General features: G+C 35.6%; 1 protein-coding gene across 1 annotated transcript in view; it reads left to right on the plus strand.

Annotated features, from left to right (window-relative positions):
* Positions 1-26616, plus strand: part of LOC114049380 (deubiquitinase DESI2) — a 45012-nt gene that overhangs the window by 4938 nt on the left and 13458 nt on the right. The window lies entirely within an intron of this gene.

The raw sequence follows: 26616 nt of genomic DNA on the forward strand, positions 1-26616 counted from the left end.
ATGTTACCTATATATTATACAAATTTGTGAATTCAGATGTCAGGATTACGTAGTTAAGATTACATAGACTGTGACTACAGAAATGACCAAGAAAAGAATGTAGCATAAGAAATATCTCCCTTTTTATTCATTGCTCTCTTACAATTGTACAGGTCATAGTATCATAGGCTCATCTTCTTAGAGCTGGAAGGATTTTAGAAGCTGTCAAGGCCAACCCTCACATTTTACAGATGAGGAAAACTGAGGCCCAGAGGTCATACCACAAATAAATAGTAATAGAATCAAGATTTGAACCCCTCATCTCCAGATCTAATGTTCTTTTCAATGTGCTATGTTTCCTTTCAAGTATGTCTCTGAAAAAAAAAAATTTATTTTTAATTTGACATGGTAAATTCATAGAGATCTTAGATGTATATGGAATGAATCATCATCATCATCATCATCTATTATTTATTTATATGTGCCAGGCACTGTGCTAAATTCTGGGGATGCAAAGAAAGACAGTAACATGGTTCCTGCTCTCAGGGAGCTCATATTCTGAGGGGGGCAACAACAAGGAAACAACAATGGGGATATAGGATGCATACTATCTAAATGGAAAGTGATCTCAGCAGGAAGTTGGGGGGGGGGGGAGGTGGAGACTGAGAAAGAGGGAGAGGCCTGTTGCAAAAGTGGGATTTGAGCCAAATTTTAGAAGATTCCAGGAGGGGGCCATGAGGAGGGAGAGTGCATTACAGATATGGGAGGCAACTCTTAAAAAAGGCAGTGAGTCAGGAAGTGGAGTATAGTGTGCAAGGAACAGCAAAAAGGCTAGTGTCTCTGGATGGTATTGTAAGAAACCTGGAAAGGCAGGAGGGGCAAGTTGTGAAGGCCTTTAAAAACTACAGAGGGGTAGAGAATTCTGAGAAGATGGTGGAGTAGGTCAGAAAACTTTTGGCTCTCCAAATTTCCTCCACAAAAATTGACAAAACATTGCCTCAGAGCACCAGAAATAAACGAGATAAAGCAGATGTCCTCCTAAGACAATCTGAGAAGACACCAGAAAAGACCCAAATTCTAAAGGTGGAGGTTTGGCTGGAGTGAAGTGCAAACACCTCCAGGCCTTCTGTGCAGAATCAACAAACAACACTCCCTGGAGGCTGCTGGGTTGAGAGGCAGTCTCAGCCTTAGAAACTTTCCTTGGCTGAGTAGAAGATTAAAGGACCTTCTGCTGTTGAGGGATGCTGAGCACAGCTGTGCTGGCTAGACTTGTCCCGAGCTGTGGCTGTGGGGAGAAGGGGCTGGCACACACCTGGTGAGTGCAGTAGCGAGGGACAGGGACCTTGTTGGCTGTGGGCACTTGCAGCAGAGTCCCCCGTTTCAGTTCTGGGGCAGAGAGGACCGCTGTAGTTTGCAGCCGCTGGAGGGACCACAGGCACCAACGTTATTTGTGAGACAGTGTGGCTAGGGGCCCTAGTTGTGGCTTAGGAGTGGATAGGCCCCAAGTCAGACCTCAGAAAATAAAAGTAGGAAGGACCTGAGGCTTGGAACACCATTCCCCATACCTGGGGACTACAACTTGATTACACTAATAGCTGCTAAAAACAAAATAAAACTAAAAATTAATAAGCAAAGGAGAACGAATCCAACCATAGATAGTTACTACAGGGATAGAGAAGATCTGGGTCCATATTCAGAGGAAGATAATGAAGCTAAAAAGCCTCTCCTTTTTCAATGAGAAACATCAAATGGTCCCAAGCACAAAAAGTTCTTGGAAGAACTTAAAAAAGACTTTAAAAATCAAATAAGAGATCAAAGAAAAATAATTAGAGAAATACAAGAAAATTATGAAAAGAAAGTCAACCAACTAGGAATAGAAAATCAAAAACTTAAGGAAGAAAATAATTCCTCAAAAGCTAGAATTGGGCAAGGGGAAGCTAATGATGTTCTAAGACACCAAGAAATCATAAAACAAAATCAAAAGAATGAAAATATAGCAGAGAAAGTGAAACATCTCACCAGAAAAACAACTGATCTGGAGAATGAATCGAGAAGAAATAATATAAGAATAATTGGACTACCTGAAAATTACAATAAAAAATAATCTTGATATAATATTATAAGAAATCATCAAGGAAAATTGCCCTGAAGTTATAGAGCAAGAGGTCAAAGCAGAAATAGAAAAAAAAAATCCATCAATCACCACCTGAAAGAGATCCCAGGAAGAAAACTTACAGGAATATCATAGCCAAGTTTCAAAGCTCCGAGGTTAAGGAGAAAATATTGGAAGCAACAAGAAAAAAACAATTTAAATATCATGGAGCTACAATAGGGTTTACACGAGACCTAGCAGCTACTGTGTTGAAGGACCATAGGTCTTGAAATACTGTATTCCATAAAGCAAAAGAGCAGGGGTTACGACCAAGGGTAACTTACCAGCAAAGTTAAGTATAATCCTGAATGGAAAAAAAAATGGATTTTTAACAAATTAAAAGTTTTTCAAGTTTTTAAGGACAAAAACCCCAGAACTTAAGGGAAAATTCAACATAACAACATCCAGGAGAAATATAAGGTAAACTTTAAAAACCAATCTTAAGGGACTCAATAAGGTCAAATTATTTACTTTGTATATGTGAAAATATTAGCAGTATTCTTATAATTGTCATCATTATTTGGGTAGTTTGAAAGAAAGGCTTGGGCTGAGCTGAATATGATGGGGTGATTCTAAAAAAAACTGTTGGGAGATAAAAAGGAGTAATTAGCGCATACAAATTAGACAGAAAAGGATAAATTGATACGGAAGAAACTACTAAGGGGGATGGGTACTGTTGGAACCTTACTTTCATTGGGAATGGGTTAAAGAGGGATGTATGTATAAAAGTCTTCTAAATTCAGAAAGAAATAAGAGGGCAAGGGGATAGTGGGGGAGAGGATAAAGAAGGGATTTTTAAAGGTAGGTTAAAGAATATGAGGCAAGGTAGCAGGTAGAAGTAAAGCAGAGGAGTAAGGAGAGATGGGGAAATAGGGTGAAAAGAGGATAGTGAGGAAAAACAGGAAGGAGGAAAATACACAAGCAATCATAGCTTAGAACATAAATGGAATAAATTTATCCATAAAATGGAAATGGATAGCAGATTAAAAATTAGAATTCAACAATATGTTGCTTTCAGGAAACATAAAATTGAGAGATACACACAAAAATAAAGGGCAGGAGTAGAATTTATGTAAAAAAAAAGTAGGGATAGTAATCATCTTAGACAAAGTTTATTTGGAAGAACAAAAGGTCAGGAGCTCCAAAGAAACCAAAGAAAAAAGATATAAAGGAAGTAGATTCAGCAATATCAGACCTTGAACTATATTATAAGATGAGAGCATTGTTGAAATGTAAAAAGGATAATTTCGATTATTTTCGATTAAAATTTTCTTGTATAAATAAAACTTGTATAGCCAAGAATAGAAGGAATGCAGAAAATTGATAGGGGAAAGTTTCATAGATAATCTCTCAGATAGGATATGTTTGGGTTGGAATGTTGCTATGGTGTAAGAAATGATGGGCTAGTTGGTTTAGAAAAACATGGAAAGACTTAAGAAGGAAGATGTTATCCACCTTCAGAGAAACAGATGATAGGAGAAAATAAGCACAGTATGGTCTTAACAGATATGTGTATGTTAATGGATATCCGTGTGTATGTGTAGGGGTGGGGGATTTATATTGTTATCTTTGTATGTATTTTACTTTCTTCATCCTGCATCAGTTCATGCTGATACTTATATGTTTCTCTGAGTTCTTATCATTCCTTAAGGTGAAGTAATGTTCTATTAGATCCATATGCCATAATTTGTTCAGCCGTTTCCTAGCTGTTAACACAAACACACGTTTCATCTCCTGCTTTTTGTTAGCACAGATAATGCCACTGAAAACATATTTATAGACTTTTGGTTATCAGTTTGAGGGATCCCTCCGCTACCTTGAAGAAGTAGGATCTCTAGGTCAGAGACAGGATCACTTTAGGAACTTATCTTGAGTAATTTCACATTGACCCAATTCACAGTTCCAGCATTGTTCAAGCCTGTGTTAAGTACCTCTGCTATGTGCTAGGCTCTAAAGATACAAATGCAGAATTGAGACAGGCCCTGCCATCAAGGAGCTTTTACTAGGAGGGAATGTACCATTCACAGTTAAGTGAATATAGAATGTGTACAAAATAAATAGAATGTAATGGGGAGCAGGGGCAGAGCATCTTGCTAACAAGTGGGAGAATCAGGACAAGGCCTCTGAAGATGGTAACACTCTAAGCCTAAGGAAGGAGGGAGCGTTCCACATATGGAAGACCACCTGTATAGTCACAGAGGCAGGAGATGGAATGTCATGCAGCTTGCTTGGTCTTCCCATAGCTGCCCAAAAATGAATTTTCCCTTTTTTGGGAAGAAAAAAAAAAGCATCATGACATAGCAATTAGAGCTTTGGATCGAGACATAGGTTCAAATCCTCCCAAGTCATTTAATTTCTCCAATCCTCAGTTTCCTTCCCTGTAAAATAGGGATAATAATATTACCTACCTATACTGGGTAATTATAGAGATCAAATGAGATAATATATGTAAAGCATTTTCCAAATCTAAAGCCATGTATAAATGTCAGCTATAATAATATTCTTTTGATGACCTGGGATTTCATCAGTTCAGGGGAGCATTTGGCAAGGAATTATCTACCAATGTACACAGCGCCTGCTCTGCTATTTATGTTCTTAGAAAGTTGTCTAGGGCACATGTAGGTGAAGTGACTTGAACCCAGGCCTTCCTGACTCTGACATCAGTTCTGCCTGTTATGCCCCACTGTCCCTGACGTTGTTGTTCAGTCATTTCAAGCGTTCAGTCATGTCTGACTCTTCGTGATCCCATTGGGGTTTTCTTGGCAAAGATATTGGAGTGGTTTGTCATTTCCTTCTCCAGCTCATTTTACAGATGAGGAAACAGAGGCAAACATAGTTAAGTGACTTGCCCAGGGTTACTACTAAGTATCTGAGGTCAGATTTAAACTCAGGAAAGTGAATCTTCTAGGTCCAGCACTCTATCCCCGAGCCACATAACCGCCTGGTACTGTACCTGTAGCTATTATTAAGTATTATTATTATTATTATAACTAGTTAAATGAATTGGTTATTTGATTTGGGATATTTTTTTCTATCGCTATTAATAGTTCATATTTCTTCTTTTAAAACTATTCTTGACTTTCACCACTAGTCTATTAGAGAATGGGTCTTAATCTTATACATTTGTCATTCCTTATAGATCTGTTTTGTCTTTTATGATTTTTTTGCATGTTTGCTTAAAAATTTTTCCCATGTCTGTAATTGTGAGTTATCTTGATATTTTTAATGGTGTGGTTTTAAAAGAAAATTAGCTTGTTTATCCATTTTTAATTAATTGGGTATAATGTGTGGTTATCTAAACCTATTTTTTGACAAGACTGCTTTCCAGTTTTCCCAGCAGTTATTTTGAAATAGACTCACTTTTCAAGTGGTTTATGTTCTTGAATTTATTGAACGCTAGATTATTGATTATATTTGTTTTTAGTTTGGTTACCTAGTTTATTGCACTAGTCAACTTTGTTATTCAATACCAAATAGTTTTAGTAACCATAACTCGGATATCTCCTACCTTTGACAGAACTAGTGACTTAGCTCTCGGTGCTGTGGACTGCTCTCTAAGATCCTTAAGTTTCAGAGAACGTGCAGGCCCACTTTGGTAGAAGTAACCTCATGTAGGAGTTCCCTGTACCAATATATACCTATACTCTATGCCAGTCTCTCTCTGTATCTCAATCCGTTGTTATTCTTGAACTTTTATCCTCCAAATGAATTTTGTTGTTTCATCTAATGTAAATGCAGTAAAGTATCCAGTGATTTAACTGGCCCAAAGTCTAGTTTTGTTATTTTTACTGTATTGATGCAGCCCAGCTATGAATATTAGAAATCTCTCCAATTATTTAGATCACCTACTTATATAAAAAATTATTTTGTAGTTGGAGTAACTGAAGTCCGATGCATAGGGGTAAGTTAATTTTCAAATATTTAATGCATTTCACTCTCTTAAATGGAATTTTATACTTTTAACCTCTTCCTGTTGAGTTTTCTTAGTCATTTGCAGCAAGGCTGCTGTTTTTTTTTGTGGATTGATTGCTTGCGTTAGTTAAGCTGTATTAATTGTTTTATTTTTTCATTGATTTTTTAAGGTGCCTTATTTAAGCAAACTACCCTATCATCTACAAATTTGCCTCCTCTTTGCCTATATGTGTCTCCTCGCTTTCTTGTTTTATAGTTAGTATTTCTAGCACTGTCAAATAATTATTTCAGAGGTTCTTAGTCATTTTTATGTGTCATGGGACCTCCTTTGCAGGCCAGAGAAGATTATATATGGACGTTTTCTCAAAATAATGTTGTAAGTAGGATTACAGAGGACATAATTATGTTGAAATACAGTTATCAAAATATTTTTTAAAACAAGTTCACAGACCCCAAGTTAAGAACCGCTTAACTGGGGAAACCCAACGCTGTTTCTCTGCTACAAATAATGCTAGATTTTATTTTAGCTACTTTTTATCATATTGAAGAGAAGTCTTTTTATTCCTGTTCTTTAGTGTTTTTAGACTCAACATTACAAACTATCCTTGCATACCTGGTCCAGCCTGCTCATTGAAGAATTTTAAAGTATATTTCTATAGTCTTGCTAATATATAATAAATATGCATCAGTATTCATTAGTGATATTGGTATATTGTTTTCTTTCTCTGCTCTGTCTCTCCCTGGTGTTGGTTTCAGGATCATTTTTGTCTCATAGAAGGATTGGGTAAGGTGGTTTTTTTTCTCTATTTTTGTAAATAGTATATGTAGCATAGGCGTTATTTGTCTTATGTTTGTTAGAATTCAGTTTCAAATCCATCTGACAAGGATTTTTACCTGGGAGTTCATTTACAATTTGTTTAATTTATCTCTGTGAAAAAAAGTTTATATTTTCAATATCCTATTTTGTTCATTTGAGTATTTTACATATTGTAAATATTATATTTAAATTTTCTGCTTTGTTTGGTATATTATTTACCAAGATTACATATATGTGTGTGTATGTGTGTGTGTGTTGTGTGTATATATATGTATATATGTATGTATATATTTATATATATAAAACACACATACATATATGTAATAACTTATAATGGTTTTCTTTCCTTTTCATTGTGAATTCCCATTTTTTATTTTTGGTAATTTGGTTTTTTGTTTTGGTTTGGTTTTTTTGGTGAGGCAATTTGGAATAAGTGACTTGTCCAGAGTCACACAGCTAGTGAGTGTTATGTGTCTGAGGCCTCATTTGAACTCAGGTCCTCTTGACTCCAGGGCCAGTGCTTTATCCACTGTGCTACCTAGCTGCCCCTCTTCTGTTTATAAAAAATCAGATTAGGTACTGGTGTACTTTGTTGATTAAAAAAAAGAGGTCAGTTTTATTTCCCCCCTCAATCATTTTGTTTTCTATTTTGTTCATATTTTCTAAATTTTTACTTTTGTGTTTATTTTGTGACTAATTTGATGAAAAGCTAAGGTTTTTTTGCATGCTCAAATGGTTGATATTTTCTTCCTTGTAAATACGTGTTCAAAGATAAAATTTCCTAAAGATTACTTTAGGCACATGCCACAAGTTTTGATATGTTGTCTCATTTTCATTTTTTTCTATTTTTTTCCTTTGGCCCACTTATTTGGGATAATTATTTAGTCTCTGTCCTCTGTTCATATTTCCTTCTTTGATTACAATTTTTATTGCATTATAGATTGTAACTGTTGTATTCTTAAAACATCAGGTTTAAACTTCAAAATTACTTTTCAGTGTTGAAAAATAGGTATACTTTTTAGTAGTCACCAAAAACTGTCATGACTAGTTTTTCTCACATTCTGTTCATATCCTTAATTTTTTTCTTGTTTATTTTTCTCTTAGATTTTTCAAAGTCTGAAAGAGGCACAATGAAATCATCTATGAGTATTTTCTAAGTTGACGTGAAATTCAGTTAGCTTTCCTTTAAGTATTTAGTTGCTATACTGTAAAACTCACACATGCACCCACAAATATATCTGTTATTAGTTAATAATAACAATAACAACAACCAATACATTGCCATTACTTATTTGCCAGTGATGTTCAGTGTGAATTTCTTCATTATATTTAACTCTTAGATCATCTTTGATATTTCTTAAGTCCATTAGATCTTTTGGTAATAAAGAAAATGGATAATAGGTAATAAATAGGTAATGAAGAAAAGACACAAGTAGGAAATCTATCACCAAAACTCCAAAGTTCATAGAGCATTTAGTAGCTATTCTACTAAAATTATGAAATGATATAGGGACTGTGAGGCCATTGTTAAAATGCTTACTACACATGGAGCTTTTCAGTACACTGAAACCTTTTTTTTTAGACAAACATTTTTAACAGTACTTGATCCATCCTGTGCTGACATTTCTTGAAGGGAGCTTTAGACTTTCCTTCCCAATTACCTTATATTTATTTTGCATTTTATTTATGTACCTCTGTTCTCAAGTAAGAATATAAGCTCCTTGAGGCTAGAACTGTTATCATTTTGGGGTTTTTTTGTATCCCTTGCACCCAATATGGTGTCTGTCATAATATCTCTGAGATAATATTTATCATGCACTTAGCACAATGCCTAGCACATAGTAGATGCATAATAAATGCTTATTCCTTTCCCTTAACCTTTATAAGGCAGCTCCTTATCATAAGATCATAGATTTAGTGCTCTAAATATTCTTAGAGGACATGCTGTCCAACACTGTTCTTTGGCGAGTGAGGAAAACAGGGCCAGCTGAGGTTAAAGTGACTTGCCTGAGGTCCCACAGCTAGTGTCTGGGGTAGGATTCAAATCCAGATCTCCTTGTCTCCCGAGTCCAACATTTTAATATTTAATATACCATGCTGCTTTAACAGCTTAATAAATGTTTGTTGATTAATTGACCTCAAGTGTAAGCTTTTGTATTTACCCCTTCGCAATATGTTACTTGTGTTACAAGCAGCGTATTAGTTTTTTTTAATTAAAAAATAAAAACCTACTATGTACCAAGCACTATACTAGGCACTGGGATACAAAATAAAAAAGGAAATCTATACAGAGATTCTCTTTTACTGGTAGAGATGTTGCGAATGTGGATAAATATGCAAATGGAAAGAACATTGGGGAATCTGATCATGTGACTCCTCTACTTAATCAGTTTTCCAGTGGCTTCTTATTGCTCCTAGAATATAATGTAAACTCCTCCATTTAACTTTTATGACCCTTCATATCCTGGCCTTGTGACCTGTCTTTTCAGCCTAATGGTACATCACTCTCCTTCCAGCCAAACTGGCCTTCTAGCTTGTTCTCTTTACACAATACTTTTTCCCATCTCTGTGCCTTTGTGCTGGCTGTCAAATCCCAGCCTGAAATGCACTCCCTCCTTACCTCTGTCTCCAGTTGTCCTCTCTCTTCCTTTAAGATGCATGAAGCCTTCCTGGTCTCCCTCCATGCCTTAGCTGTTAATCCTCTCTTCAAACATACCTTGTGTTTAAACTGCTTTGTATTATTCGCTATATATTTATGCTGTATATATTCATATATACTTGATTTCTCTCTCCCTTTAGAATGTAAGCTCCTGCAAATAAGGATTATGTTTTTTATAAGTTTTTATTGATGACTTCTGTTTCTTATGTTATCATAGTTATCCCAAGTATTCATCCCCCACCTCCAGAGAGTCATCCCATATAACAAATAGGTTTGACAGATCAGTACGTTGAAAAAGTCCAAAAACCTGTGCAATGTCTAATACCTGCAGGCCTCCTACCTCCACAAAGGAGTGTTTTGATTGTGTTCTCTTATTTCTTCTTCCATCTCCTGCTGGATCCTTGTAATTTTATTGTATTCACTTGTGTAGGTGGTTTTTTTCCCATTTACATTGCTGTAGTTATTGTGTACATTATTTTCTTGGCTCTGCTTACTTCACTCAGCATCAGTTCATATAGATCTTTCTCATGCATCTCTGTGTTCATCACACAAATCGTTTCTTACAACGTAGTATTACTCCATTTCATTCATAGTACCATAGTTTGTTTAGCCATTATCCAATGGATAGATGTCTGTTTTGTTTCAAATTCTTCCCTGTCACAAAAAGGGCTGCTATAAATATTTTGTTAAATATGGGGACTTTCTTCTTAATGGCTTCCATGGGGTATAAGTCCAGTAATGGAATCTCTGGTTCAAAGGGTATGGACATTTTAGTTATTTTTTTTTTTTGTATAATTTCCAAATTGTTTTCCAAAGTGGTTATACAATGTCACAGCTCAACCATCCATGTATTAATGTGCTTATTATTCTACAACCTCTCCAACATTGAGTATCTTTTTTTTTTTTGGTCATTTTTGCCAATTTGCAGGGTGTGAGGTGAAACTTCAGGGTTGTTTTGGTTTGCATTTCTCTTATTAGTGATTTGGAGCATTCTTTCATGTAGTTGTGAACACTTTGCAGTTCTTCTGAAAACTGTTTGTTCATATCCTTTGACCATTGGAAGGAAAAAAGAAGTCCCAATACTGAGTCTTGTGGGAAAGAATAATAAAAGGTAATCAAGTAAAGGAATTTCAGAATTCTTGAACACAGAAATGGATCATTTGTAAGTGATGGTAACTCTGTAGCTGAGATGGAGTGGTGGGTCATGAATAATAGATTGAGGAACTGGGTAGTTCAAGTATTTGAGCAAATATCAACATGTAAGTAAATGTCTCTTCCTCTGTGGTCAGGAATTGAGTTGGATGGGAAAGGGACAAAGGCCCTGAACTGGTTAAGGGAAAAAGGAGAATGCCCTGGGGTAGATAGATTTGGGTCTGGATTGGGTGATAAATTTGAATAGCATGGAGAGGTTCCCAACTAATAGTGGTAGAGAAAGAGAGACTGTAGAAGTGGTGATGGAAAACAAGGAGTATGCTGACTCCTCCACCTTGACCAGAAATTCAACCAGTACTGGAAAGGGTTGTTAGAGAAGCAAGTGTAATCAAGAGTCTTGTCTGGAGTATGCATCCTGGGCCTGGTTCTGGAAAAGGTCCTGTGGGCAGGGCCTGTGGGGGAAGTTGACCATTTCCAACCTTGCTTTTGCAGAACAAACCTGTTTTTTAAAAAATGTTTTTATTGAAATCTTTTGTTTTTACTTTGCCAAAATTCTTTGCAGTTAACCCTTTCCTTCACCCCTACTAGAGAGCCATCCCATAAAACAAATAATATGTTTTAGAGAAAAGGAAGAGACAGAATCTAGATCAGTATATCAACAGTTTGGAAATAAATGCAGTTTACCACACCCAAGGACTTCCCACCTTTGCATAAGAGTAGACTGGGGATGGCTTCTCTCATCTCTCCTTTTTGGCTGAGCTTGTTCTTTGTATTTTCATAATATTCATTTTTGTGTTTGTTATTCTCTTTACCTTGTTGTAGTCATTATGTATATTGTTTCCTTGGAACTGAATCGTTAATCCTGTCTTTCCATGATTCTCTGTATTCATCATATTTGTTAATTCTTACAGTGCCATGATATTCCTTTGTGTTCATATGCCACAATTTGTTTAGCCATTCCCCAATTAAAAGGCATCTACTTTGTTTCTAGTTCGGTGCTATCACAAAAAGTGTTGTTATAAATATTTGGGTTTACATGGAGATTTTTTTTTTATCGATGACCCTCCTTAAGTGTACATGCCTAATGAAATCTTTAGGTCAAAGGGTACAGATATTTTAGTCACCTTATTTACATAATCCCAAATTGCTTTCCAGAACGCTAGTACTGATTCATGGCTCCACCAAATATGCATTTCTGTTACTACTCCTGTGTGTTCTTTCTTGTGTTTGTTAACAGTTTATAATTATTTTGAGTAAACTGTTTATACTATTTTTATCTAATGAGTTATGCCTTTTAATCTTATATATCTGTTAGTTGTCTAGATTTCTGGGATTCCAAACTACTCTCTGAGAAATTTGATACAAAGATTTTTTTCCCTCAAACTTCTCTTCTTATCCTAGATGCACTAATTTTTTTGTGTGTGCAGAAACATTTCAATTTCATGTGATCAGAATTATTGATTTTCTATTTTATGATTACCTTTATCCCTGATTTAGTGAAAATGCATCTCTCCATAGCTATGAAAAGCATATGATTTTAGTATTTTCTAATTTTTTATGCTGTGATCTTTCATAGTAAAGTCATATATCTATTTTGAATTTATTGTGGAATATTGCATATGATACATATGATTTAATTTCTGCCAAACTCCTTTCTAGTTTTCTTAGCAGTTTTTATTAGAGTTCTATCTAAGTAATTTATGTTTGGGGATTTATCAAACACTGTTATTGAGTTCCTGATTTTCCCCTGTATAGTTGTATAGTCTATTCCTTTGATCTACTTTTCTATTTTCTAACCAGTACCAAATAGTTTTGATGGCAGCTGCTTTATATTTTGAGATCTACAATAGAATTTGAGGTAGTTAGGTGATGTAGTAGATAGAGCACTGAGCCTAGAGTCAGGAAGACCTGAGTTCAAATTCAGCCTTAGATATTTAATAGCTGTGTGACCCTGGACAATTCACTTAATTTCTGTCTGCCTCTGTTTCCTAAATCATATAAGATATTTGGAAAGTGCTTTGCACAGAGTCTGGCATATAGTAGGCTCTTAGCAAATGTTTGTTCCCTTCTCCTTCCTTCCCCCATTTTTCCTTCATTTCTGACTTTTTTTCCTTCATTATTTCCTATGTTATTCTAGATTTTTTTCCCTAAAGATGTATTTTGTTCTTTTAGCAAGTGCAGAATAGATTTCTCTGAGAGGAACCCATTCCAAACAAGTAGATCCCTGATCTTTCCTAGAACATAGCACTGCATAAGAATATGGCAAAGGGTGAGGCATGGAACTGTAACCCAAAGAAATAAGTGACCCAACATCAGGGAATTTATTACCTCAGAGAAATAGCATTTTGCCAGTGAGAGAATCAAAGATGCCAAGAGTGCCTGAAAAGTACTTTTTCCTCACTTAGAGGAATTGATTCCCCTAATTCTTAGCTTTCTCTCCCTTCCCAAATTGTTGTGTATATATTTCTGTTTGCATGTTGTATTCACTCACGTAAACTCCTTGAGGGCAAGGGCTATTGCCTAGCCCATAGCACATTTCTGGCACACAGTAAATGTTTAGTAAATGCTGGCTGACTAACTAGTATTTTGCACACTTTGCATACTTGTTGAATTGGATTCCTTACTGTCATTTGGCAGTTTCATCAGTAGTGACCAGCCCTACTGACAGGTCAAGGAAAATGAGGGCTTAAGAATTTGCTATTGGGTTTTTCTTTAATTAATAAGTATTTATTTTCTTTTATCTCCCATCTCCCCCACAACTACCACTGAAAAGAAAAAGAGAAACAGAACCCTTGTAACAAATATGCATGTAATATGTTTTGCTTGACGCAAAACAAATTAAAATAATTTGTCTCAGTTTGCTCCCTGAGTCTGTCACCTTTCTCTTAAGAAATGTGTGGTATGCTTCATCATTGGTCCTCTGAAATTGTAGTCAGTCATTTCATTGATAGATTTCTTAGGTCTAAGTTGTTGGAAAAGACGTTACAATATTGATGTTATCATATATTATTCTTCTGGTTGTTCTCACTTCACTCTGCATTAAGTCATACAAATCTTCCCAGGTTTTGATGAAATTGTCCCTTTCATCATTTCTTAGTACATAATATCCATTGGATTTAGTCAATCATTGGTAGCCTTGAAGAAAATAGTTTTAGTATATGTAGGGTCAGAAGCCAAATTAGAAAAGATTGAGAAGTTTGTGGGTAATAAGAAAGTGAAAAAAGGAAGTATGGCCAATTTTTTCTGGTTTAGAGGTGATGGTTGTGGTCAAGTGAAGGGTTTAAGAATGAGATAAACCTGAGTGTGTAGGAATCAAGGAAAGTGCCTTATAGGAAAGGACAGAGTCAGAATGATTGATGGGACAAGCTCCTGGAGGAAATGAGGAGCAGTGCTTCTATAGATGAGTGGTCTGGACAAATGCCCACCTTTTATTCAGAGACAGGAACGTAAAAGACAAGAGGACTAGTAAAGCCATAGAGGGATTTTGAGATACGGAGTAAGGAGAGAAGAATCTCATAACAGTTGACTTTGGTTACCTCGGTAAAATAGGAGACAGGTTCATCCAGGGATGGGAAAGAAGGGAGGAAAGAGGTAGAAAAAAGGAAGAATACAAATTTTGCTATACAGTTAAGGGAGCAGTTGACAGTAGATAACATTTTTAGTAGTATGTGACTTGGAGCTGTGTTTAAGAATAGGAGCTAGGACGTAGCTGGAGAGTAGGAGTAGAGATAAATAGAGGGTCTTTCAGGATTGCGATTGGCAGGGTATGAACAGCAACAAATGCCTTGGGGTATTGGTTGGGGATTCAAAAGTGGAAGACTACAATTGAATTGCTCATCTACTCAAGGCAAGTGAAAGCAAGGCTAGGGGAGTAATATTGGATTGTTACAACGGAAAGAAGGGTGTGGTAAGGACAGAGAATGGGTTTGGGAGTAAGGCAGAGGAAGAAATAGGATAGCATATTATCACCAGAAAGGAAAGTTTCAGAGTTCATAGTCAGTATAGTTGTGGTAAATGATTAAAGCTAATGTCTGTGTGATGAGGCACGAACTATGGTATTTCTAGAGGACATCAACTTGTATATTGACTATTGGTGCAGGGGTAGGAAGTGGGGGGAAAGATTGGGAACCAGATATTTAACTTTAGGAGAGAGTGTGACCTGAAGGCCAGGATATTACAGTAACAAGGATTTATAAGAAAGTTTTGAGGGAGATGATATAAGAAGATGGAATAAATTCAAAGGAGTGGTTGCTAAATTATGTCAGGAGAGGATCTCAAATTGACAATGAGGAGAAGAAGCTTCAGATTCAGTCTTTATGGTAGTCCTGGGAAGTCTGACAGAAGGAACAATGAAAACTAGAAAGGCCCAAAACTGGCCCAAGAATAGTGTGAAGTGATTTAAGATGAAGTGGATTCATTAACAGTAGAGTTGAGAGTTCCAAAGGATACAGTGAGAAAACAGAAGAGGAAGGAAAGTAATAGGGAAAGGAGTTTTCACCTCAGCAAACAGCATTTCTGAATTATGTAGATAATTTATTCTGTGATAACTAAGCCTTATCTTAAAGCTTCCAGTGAGCAATATTGGATGAGATTGGTTAAATTTCAAAAATTTCATCAGACATGACTGGTATCTTGCCCCAGTTCTGCCCACATTATAGCTTAGCATCTCAACCCAGTGAAAAAAAAAAGTTTAGTTTTTTAAGATTGTAAATGCATAGCTAAAAATAGAAGAAAACATACCCTTTTAGTATGTATGTTTAGTATTTAATATAATATATATACTTTTGTCTTGAACTACAGATTCATGTCAGAGATAATATGTCAAATATGCTAGCATTAAAACATAGGCTTACATTTTGTCTTGAAGTTGTCAACCTTATCACTAGTACATCAGTATACAGTTCAGATTCAGATAATACATAGTGTTACAAAAAGAATATATTTATTTGCATGCCTTCTTGGAATTCACTGTAATAAAATTTTCTTTCCATCTATCAAGTGCCCACCTTCATGTGTTATCCATACTGAAACTATATAAAACTAGTTACAGATATAGTCCTTGTCCCATCAAGATATTTGGTTTCTAAAATGTCTTTTATTCATTGATTTAAAAAAATCAAGCTACTTAAAATATCATCATATAAGTTCTAAATAACATACTAGTCCGCCATGGTGAGTGGCTGCTTAAAGTCTTATGTGTTGTATGGGCACCAAATATGTGACACTGTGCCAGTATTCACTAGAAAATGTAATTTATAATAAAGTAGGTCTGGCCTGCCCTATAGGCAGTGATTAGCTGCAACCAAAGAGATGTCATGATTTTAGTATAATTATGTGCTATCTTTTATATATGAAGATGATCATCAGTATTCACTACTAACAGTTTGTATTGGTGGGGATTTTTTAGATGAAAAATCTTTCTCCTGACTTGAGTCTGTGTTATCACTTACCTGCTGAAAACCTCCACCTGGATGTCCCATGAGCATTTCAAAGAACATATCCAAAACAGCTTAATACATTTCCCACAAAACCATCGCTTCTTCAGACTTCTGCATTTCTGTTCACATGACATCATCATGCTTCCAGTTATCCAAGTTCAAAACCTTATAGTCATTCGTAACTCTTCCTTGTCCCTCAACCCCCACATATCCAACCACTTGCCAAGTCTTGCCAAGTTTTGCTCAGTTCTACCTCTTTACAGTAACATCTTTAGTTCCTGTTTCTCTTCCTCTAGGTACACAGTACCTAAGTTCAGTACCTTATCACCTTTCATCTCAACTATTGCAAGTGGCCTCCTGAATTAGTTTTCCCTCTCCGATCATGTATGGGAAGATTCACTTCACTCTGCAATCCATATCGGATCTAACTTTCTAAAACATTGTTCTCTATGATACCCCCTTATTCAAAAATAAACCTTCAGCAGTTTCCTAGTGTCTCAGGTTAAAATACAGAATCCTCAGTCTGGCATTTAAAGCCCTAAGCAGGCTAACTTCCATTTACCTTTCCAGTCTTATTTCATATTAATCCCATTACTGTACTCTCTGGTCAATGGGCTGGCTATTCCTGGTTTATGACATTGTATCTCCTAACTGTGCTTTTCTATAAATGGTCCCTCTGTGTCTCAAAGGTACTCATTCCTCATCTTTACTTCACAGAAGAGCTACATAGCGCAGTTCATGTGCCATCTCCTACATAAGACATTTTCTGTTTTCCCTCTTGAAATTTTTATTTCTTTGTGGTGTTTTTGGGTTGTTTATTTTTTTTCTTTTTGATATTTACTTATTTTTGTACATGAATGTATTACCTCTCTCTCTCCCTCTCCTTCTCTCTCTCTCTCTCTCTCTCTCTCTCTCTCTCTCTCTCTCCCTCTCTCCCTTTCTCCCTCTCTGTCTCCCTCTCCCCCCCTCCCTCCCTCTCTCCCTCTCTCCCTCTCTCCCTTCCTCTCTCCCTCTCTCCCTTCCTATCTGTCTCTCAGTAAAATTTGAATCCCTTGAGGGTAGGGATCGTTTTGTTTCTGCCTTTGTATCCTCAGCACTTGCAGGGATTTCTCAGGTGATATTCATCTAATCTATGTTCAGATGAATTGAATTCATGTCTCTACCATATCCTTTTAACAACAATCCAAATAAACACTGAACCTAGTTTTGTTTTGTTTTTTAATCTTTGGATTATGTTACACTTCATAAAAATAATTTATTTTGCTTATTTGATAATACTGATTGTACAAAAATGGGGTGGTTATATTGTCATGTGTGCATATGCAAATGTACCTTTCCTCATTACCCCTTCCCCCCAGGGGAAATAAGCACTTGTGTTTATACTCAGGTAAAAAAAGCTATGTGAATAAACAGAGTACCTACTTTAATCAGTATATAAGTATATGTAAGTAGAGTGAATACTATGTATTTGAAAATGAATATGATAGTAAATCAAAATAGAATACATTTTAAACACTACTTAACTGAACAGGGCTGAAGGATCCTTACTGAAGGATTATGTTTTCATGTAAGCTTTCACCTTTCTGAATTATTCGCAGATAGCCTGACAATTTTTCTGTGAAACCAAGATGTCTTTCCAGAGTGACTGAGGCAGATTCTGTAAATTAAACTAAACAACCCACAGGGAACATGTCTCTGCCACAGAGGGTTTGAGTTGAGTGGATTGTTGATGTGCCATTGTTGTGGTAGGTTTTTTGTTGTTTTTTGGTCTATGGAATGGTACTTTGTGGTAATATCTAATTTGTTTAGGGTTGTGCTTGGTATATATTAGTGAATCTTTGAGGGAAACCAGGCTATAAACCAGCTTCTAAATGCTGTCACAGAGCCTTTTGGAAAATATGATTTTGATTTTTCTTTCTTTTCCTTGGATTATTGGTTGTATGTTGTTGGGACTTAATTAGCTTGGCTGTATAAAGACATATCTTGAATGTTTCCTGTCCCAGCAACAGTCCTCTTCTAAGCTTTTATGTGTCTGTTTGCTAATCCTTCCAAATAGGGATGTTGAGAGGAGCCTAATTGGCCTTGGAGTCGAGAAGAATTGGATTCAGGCAAATGCCAATTATGGTACCATGAGTAATTTACTTAACTTCTCAGTGAGCTGGGCAATTCTCTAAGGACTGTTAAAGATGAGTTAATTATTGATCATGGTTTCCACACCAGGAGTTTCTACAGAAACAGGCCCCAACAATAACAGCAAAAAATCTTATTGTCTTCAAAAAGAAATAGTGTCTTGATCTCCCAGGATGTTTCAAATATCTTTACTTATGTGAGAATCAGGGCCAATACTTAATAAGTTAAATACTTTTTTTGGAGGGGGATAATGATATCAGTTAAAAAAATCTATCAGTTTGAGAAACAGAGGCATTAACAGTAATTGGATGATGACCGTAGTAATATAAAGTGATGGGGTTTCAACAAGAATAACTAATGGCACCAAGCCACTATCACTATGGAATTTTGCAACTGGGATCGTAAGAGACATTTAGTCCTAGTGTCTGCTGAATTTTTTTTCAATCCTCTAAATTTTGTAGCATGTACTGCTTCCATCTTATCTGTGTAGTTAGGTCATTATTAATATCCTGACCTTGAATTAAGCTGGTGAAGTCTGGAGGCAGCCAGTTCAATTTGGAAAGATTGCGCCACAGAGACTCATGGTCTAATAATAATATTCAGGAGTCACTGCACAGGCAGCCCTAAAAGGAATTAAGTTTATAGTTAGAGGACATGTCTGTGTGATTGCTTTTCCCTGGGAAGACTTCTTTTTTCCCTTCATGTTTTTTGGTCATAGGTTTTTTTAGGGGAAGTGGAATAATAGGTGTTTTGTTCAAAAGAGATGATACTGAAGAGATATACAGTTCTATCTTTCTGACAATCTGATTTCTAAAAATTCTTAAGTAGTATGCTATAATTAGTATATAAAGGTGACACTGACCCCATCAGAGAGAACATGTAATTTGAGTTGTTTTCCAGTTTGTGTTGATAAGATTACACTAAGCCAATCGGTCTTTTGTCCATTCTTTGGCGTCAGCTACACAATTTCAGGGACAGCTATAGCAGCTAGAAATACACATTTTAATTATGAGTAAACCCAATTAAAAAGTTTGGAGAAGGTCTGGAAACCAGTGCCATCCCTTACTCTTATAAGAAGATTTAGATTTTGGTGCTGCTGCTGTTTTAAAGTTCTTTTTTACTTAGCATGAGTACAAGGTAGTAAAATGTAACACTTGAAATATAACAACTATATATACATACATACCTACCTATATATAAAAATTACTCTTATATGAAGATTTAGATTTTGCTGCGGCTACTTTAAGTTTCTTTTTAGTTAGCATGGTACCAAGTAGCAAAATGTAACAAGTATTTTTTAGATGACTTGCTAACTTTATTTCACTTATAGTTCTGCCATAATGTCAATCCTACAGAAATAAAAAAATTTTTTTTATTCTTCTACCATCTTTCCTAGCTAATAGCAAATATATTTTTTTCATAATGCCATAGTTTGGGGTTTTGTAGGCAGTAAAGAAGGTGGTTCATTGTGTTTCTTATTTGCAAAGTGCATATTGCAGTGTATCTGGCAGGGAGATTATCTTTGAAAGATGTGAGATATTTATAGAACAGCTTAGATCTGTGTTTGCAAATTAGGACAGTGTGCTCCTGTAGGAGTTAGTGGGACTTGACTAGTCTTTTACTTGGACTTTATATTCATAGCTTTCTGATAGAGATAGTTTAGTAAACATTAATTTAGCCAAAAAAAAAAAAACCACCACCACTTTTCAAATATTGGGGGCCTTTCTGGAAAGTATGAAAAGTAGAGAATTGATGAATATATTATGACATTCTAGCAATGAGCTACATTAGCATGATAATTTAAATTTCTTAGTGGCACAGAATAATGAATGTGACTTTTAAAATAGACAATTTTTGTAGACTTGGTCCTATTTTTAATACTTCCTAGGAGGATGGATAGCAGTAATGTGGAAATCCTGTTCCTAAAAATTTCAACTTTGTTTCTTGTAGTCTTAAGAAAAATCAGTTGACCCTGTCCAACTTTCCATCTCTAGGATGGAGGTAACACTACCCTCTTGCAAAGCTATTAAATATTCATTTTTTATTCTAGTACCTCAGTAATCCTCTGGAAACATTATAAGGGTCCAGTTATATAGGTCAAATTCCATCACAGTAAGTTCCAGCTAGCTGGCACTTGTATAGCACTTTAAGGTTTACAAAACGCTTTACATATATTATTTTATCCTCACAACAACCCTGGGAAATAGGTGTACTTATCCCCATTTTCCAGATGAGGAAATTGAGACAGGACAAATGATTTATCCAGAGTCACAAAGCTAATTAAGTATCTGAGGCCAAATTTAAACTCATATTCAAGACTCCTGAATGCAATGCTCAATCCACGCAACTTCCTGAAGCCTTGAATTTAAGGAATTTTTCAGGTTTGGGTATGTGATTTTCATTGCAGCACCTACTAGCAACTTTTGTAGACACATTCTGTTTAGTAGCTAACTTCTAAGGAGCATGAGAGAAATTCCTGTGATCCAAGGAAAAGTTAGAAAATGCTATCATCATGAAGATCATGAAGTCAGGAAAGTGCCATCAAAGCGTTACTCATCTTAGAATTCTCAGCGTGCTAGCTCCTTAAACTCTTTTTTCTTGCCCAAAATTCACTCTTGGAATTTTTTTTGTTTTTCCACGGCAACAGATTTCTTGATCTTATGTTGGAAAAACAAGTTTCACTTCATAGAAATGTAGTTTGTAACCAGATTTGCTAGAATATATCTGTTCCATAAAGGATAATCTGTTGTAATTGTGTTTTATGCTTAAAATGAATAGGCAATCTTACAGTTTTATGTATATGTATATATAATTTTGAGAATTTATACTGCATTTGAGAAAAAAATTTTCATTTTTGTTTTAAATCTTTTAATTTTGTTAAATGAATGTTAAAAGCCTTTTTAGATAGGTCAGTATCACAACATTATTTGGTTTTATTTTTGAGTACTCTTGGGCTTTACCTGGAGACAGCATAGGAAAGGAGAGTTTATGAAGGCAACTGAGTCTTCCTACTATTATGTTATAAGCAGGCAAGAGTTAGATCTTTTTCAAATTCTCTGCCCCCACTAGCCAAATCTACCCTCTGACAGGCAGAGAGAATCATTTCCCAAATTGTTTTCAATAGAATCCAGATATTCTGTGATTTGAATTGAGTATTCTATGAGGTTACTCCTCTAAAACATAAAGCAGTTTTTCATTTAGAAATAATTTCTCCTGTTTTGCCCAGTGCCCTTCCTTTATCACTTGAGTATCCAATGCCCATTCATCTCCCCAGATCAGGATTTATGAGATCTATGAGTATATTTCAAGCCCCAAATTGTTCTTGTTCATATTAGGTTCCACCCTAAAATATTCTTATACATGGTATAGCTCACACTGAAATAATCCTGCCTGGATCTCGAGCTAGATACTTAGTCTTGACCTACTTCAGTATATCTTTAAGTTCCCTGTGCCACCAAGCCCCTTAATTTCTCTGGGCCTCAGTTTTCTAATCCTTGCAGTGAGATAAAATGTCTGCTCATCACCCAGTCATGTGTGAGAAGTAAATGAAAATGTGATATAAGATCTGAGTAGTTAAGCTCTTATGGGCATTCAAAATATAGTCACTGTGTTATCAAATAGTATCTAACTACCTCAGCTACTAAGAGATAGTCATACCATAGATTTTATCACTCATAACTGTCACTTCAATAATTTTGAACTCAAATTTTCCCATTCTTCCCCATTACACAATCTCATGCATCCTGTTCTTTCTCTCTCCATCTGCCTCACTCTTATTACACTTTAAGTTAGTCTCCATCCTAACCATTCTCTATCCATTGCTAATCCTAGACCATTATCCCTGCCTTACTTTATTTTCTTCAGTGTGAACCCTGTTCAACTATATGTGATTCTTTTTTAGTCCTTTGTCCTACTACCATTCACACCATTCTGATTTTATAATCTGAATCACATCCACCATACATCTTCCTTCCTGTTCCCATGCTACTAAAGCAGCGTGAGGAAATCCTGTCACCATGCCACAACAAATTCATGTTATCTGATTTCAACTGGCCTTTACAACTATATAGTAAAAACTTTATCTTTAGACTTCTTTGATTGGCTCTCCCACTTCCCTCAGCAGTTGTTCTAAAACTTTTCTTCCCCTCAAACCCTGACACCTCCCAAGATAATCCTCTCAGCAGATGCCCTACCTCCTAACTCTCTTGTGAAAGTAGAGGCCATCAATTGGATTCTCTTCTTTTCTATGCCATCCTATAAAACCCTTCTGAATTTTTACCCATCCTCTCCTTGGCTGAGGAAGAGGAAGTCTTTGCCAAGACTCTCAATCCCATCTCCTCCTGTCTTTTCTAGGAATTTGCCTCCTGGATCATTCCATCTCTGTCATTTTCATTGTCCATATCTGCTTATTCTTTCCCTGTTGCCTATAAAGTGCTCAGATATACCCCATCCTATTAAAAAAAAAATCACCTGACTCTACCATCCCCTCAAGGTATAGTGGTATCTGAATTGAACTTTAAAGGAAAGAAAATATTTTAGGCATTGGGAACAGGATGAGACCAAAGGCACAAGGTAGGAAAATCCAGGAAACATTTGAAGGATGAAAGTCCAGTTTGGCCAAAGAACAGAGTATATGAAGGATTGTAATATAGAAAGGCTGCAATGTTAAAGTAATCAGATTCTGTTGGGCATTGAATGCTGGGTAAATGAGTTTGATCCCAGCAGGTATGGTGGTCAAGACCTGTAAACTCACGTACCATGGCAGCTTAGGTAGGTAGATCTCTTGAGCTCAAGATTTGAACTGCAGTAGTCTATAAGAGTTTGGTGTCTTCATTAAGTTTGGCAATAATATGGTAAGCCCCTGGGAAAGGAAGCCATCAGGTTACAGGCAGCAAATTGACCAAGTTCAGAACAAGTCAAAACTCCCATGCAGTTTAGTAATGAAATTGAGCCCATCAGTAGCCTCTATATCCAGCCTGAGCTAGGTGGGGACCCCATACAGAAAATATGATCCAATATATTTATTTATCATTGGGATCCACAAGTACTGCTATTGAAGGGGAGGAAAGAAAGATGTTTGCTTTTAGCTACATATAGCATGAAATCTAATAAATTTAAATGACAGTTTGAAAAATTAGATCCCTATAATAAATAAAAACTTTGTTGTCCTTGTAAGTGAATAAAGCAACAGTTGTAGTTAAAGCTGTCTCTTAGTTACAGGTGTATGATATGGTGTTAAAACTTACTTCACAAAAGATTTTTTTTTTCTTTTTTGGTTAGGCAATTGGGGCTAAGTGACTTGCCCAGGGTCACATGGCTAGTAAGTGTCAAGTGCTTGGTCTGAGACTGGATTTGAACTCAGGTCCTCCTGACTTCAGGGCCAGTGCTCTATCCACTGCACCACCTGGCTGCCCCAAGATTTATTTCTTTTGAAAATCTATTGGTAACAGTGCCACATTTTGATATAATCAATTTTTTTAAGAAGGAATTATATTGGGCTCCACACTGCTAAAGCCCAGTCAATATTGATGGAAGTTCTGTAAACACTTAATTTGGCCTCTTATGCAATTTGGGCATGTTCATAGAAAATTGTTTGGAGAAATATAAGTGAGAAACTACAAACAATTTTTTGCATTGGGATAAGTGATCAAATTTATTTTTAAGGCCCTTTAAAAGGGAAAGCTCTTTGAACAATTGTGATAATATAGGATCAGAGCATAAGTTATTTGTATATTATTTTGTAACACAATTGCTTTCCTGTGCCAAAGAACTTTAAAGGGTCTTTGAGCTAAAAACATTTTTCTAAGTGATATTAGCAAAAATGAAGCAAATTCATTTTAATAACAAGGTTTCTCCAAAGACTGGTTAATGTGGTTGTTAGTTTTAGAAAAACTGAGTACTTGTCAAAGAATATGAATGGGCAGTTTTCAGACAAATGAAAGCTATCTATGGTCATATGAAAAGATGTTCTAAATCACTGACTAGAGAAATGCAAATTAAAACAACTGTGAGGTACCTCCTCACATCTGTCAGATTGGCTCATATGACGAAAAAGGAAAATGATAAATGTTGGAGAGGATATGGGAAAACTAGGACACTAATACGTTGTTAAGTGGAGTTGTGAACTCCAACAATTCTGGAGAGTAATTTGGAACTATGCTCAAAGGGCTATAAAAAATGTGCATACCCTTTAATCCAGCAATACCACTACTAGGTCTGTATCCCAAAGAGATCAGAAAAAGGGGGAAAGAACCTCTTTGTACAAAAGTATTTATAACAGCTCATCTTATAGCAGCTGGCTAAGAATTGGAAATTAAGGGGATGCCCATTAATTAGGGAATGGCTGAACAAGTTGTGGTATATGAGTATAATAGAATATTACTGTGCTGTAAGAAATGATAAGCAGGATGATTTCAGAAAAACCTGGAAAGACTTACATGAACTGATGCAGAGTGAAATGAGGAAAACTGGAAGAACATTGTACACAGTAACAGCAATATTGGTACAGTGAGCAACTGTGAATGATTTAGCTATTCTCAGCAATATAGTGGTCCAAGACAGTCCCAAGGGATTCATGATGAAAAATGCTATCCACCTCTGGAGAAAAAGCTGATGGCATTTGAAAAGAAACCAGAAGCATACTATTTTTTGCTTTCTTTCTTTATTGTTTTTAGTTTGAGTTTTCTTCCACAAAATGACTAATATGGAAATATTTCATATGATTGTACCTATATAACCTATATCAGATTGCTTACCATCTCAAATTAGGGAGGGAGGGAAGAATAGAATTTGGAACTCAAAACTTTAAAAAAAAAAAGAAAAAGAAAAATGTAAAAAATTATTTTTACATGTAATTGGATAAAATATATATATATATTTTAAACTGAGTACTTAGAGTTAGTGCAGAGTCCTCAAATTCATACTCCAATCCAGGAAGATATATTTACTGCATTTATGAAAAAGCTAGAGCTATAGACAACAAATTTATAAAAAAAATTTAATATGTTGCAATTAGGTGGAAGAAAGTAATGACCACTTGATTAGTCTCCAAAAGCAGTTATCATTTTAAAGACCTAGGTATTTCTAAATATGAATGGATAAGGAATTTTCAATAAATAGCTATTTCAATATTATTGAAATATCTATTTTAATAAATATCACTTTATTGTATGTTTATGTATGTTAATTTTTTTTAAATTGTATTAAGTTCTTGGTTTTACTTGAATAAAATATTACCTAAGAAAATTAATTGTGTGAAATTGTTTTATGAAAAATACTGTGGCAGCATTTTTTTCCTTAAAATTTTTTATTGTATGTAAATTTCCCAAAAAATGTTTTTTTTGAAGTTTGGAATGCAGACTCAAGCTGACAATGAGCATATTCTTTCTTAGGTACGAGTAACAATGATTACAACTCTTCGATGGTTAGGAGTTTTTTTCCCCACTAAAAAAGTGAGACATCATAAGTAAGAAAAGCATTGGGTTATCAATCAGTGACGCTGTAAGGTATACTGATGTACTTGCAGTTCTTTAAATCTTGCTCTGATTGAGTATATTGTTTATAGTGATTCTGGTAAAAAAAAAATGTTATTTTTGGATAGGATTCTATCTTTATTGCTACTGCAGCTGCCTTTTTATAGTTTAACAACTAATCACCAAGTTCAGGTCCCTTTCTCAGTCCTCATTCTGTTTTATTTCTGCAGTCTTTGCTATGTAGATTATCCATCCTTCTTCTCCAAATTCTCCTTTTGGCTTCTGCAAAACTAACTGATTCTGATACTTGTCTTACCTCTCTGATCACTCTTGTCTTCTTCAGAGTTTCCAATTAGTCACCAAGCCCCATTTATTCCTTACAGTAACCTGCCATGTCCATTCTTTTACATTCCTATAGCCAATTTCTTAATTCATGCTATTTCATGTAATAGAGTCTTCACTCATCTTGCCTGTAATTCTCTTTTCTAATCCATCTTACACATAGTTGCCAGACTGATGTAAAAACTCACTTTGGTCATCTCATTCCCTTGCTCAGGGGCTTCTCAGTGTACAAAGTAAATAAAGCCCTTGCAAGTTGCTTGAGGCATACCTCCAGTCTTCAGTCCCAATACAGACCTTGAGATGCCCAAACGGTTCTAAGTCCCTCAAATATATTTTTATTGTCTCTATCTCTGTACCTTTGCTCACATAATTCTATACATACCCCTTATCTAGAATGTTTCCCTAGAATAGGAATGTCTTGCAAACCTCAAATTTACAAAAATGACAGCAAATATCATAGTTTAGATTGGTTATTGATTTGTGCTCTCATTTTATAATATGAATTACAGTAGTAGCCTCTCTATTCTAACATTGTCAACAAGCATCAACAACAAGCATATTTA

This window comes from Vombatus ursinus, unplaced genomic scaffold, assembly GCF_900497805.2.
Source record: "Vombatus ursinus unplaced genomic scaffold, bare-nosed wombat genome assembly UNPS02014798.1, whole genome shotgun sequence".
NCBI lineage: Eukaryota > Metazoa > Chordata > Mammalia > Diprotodontia > Vombatidae > Vombatus > Vombatus ursinus.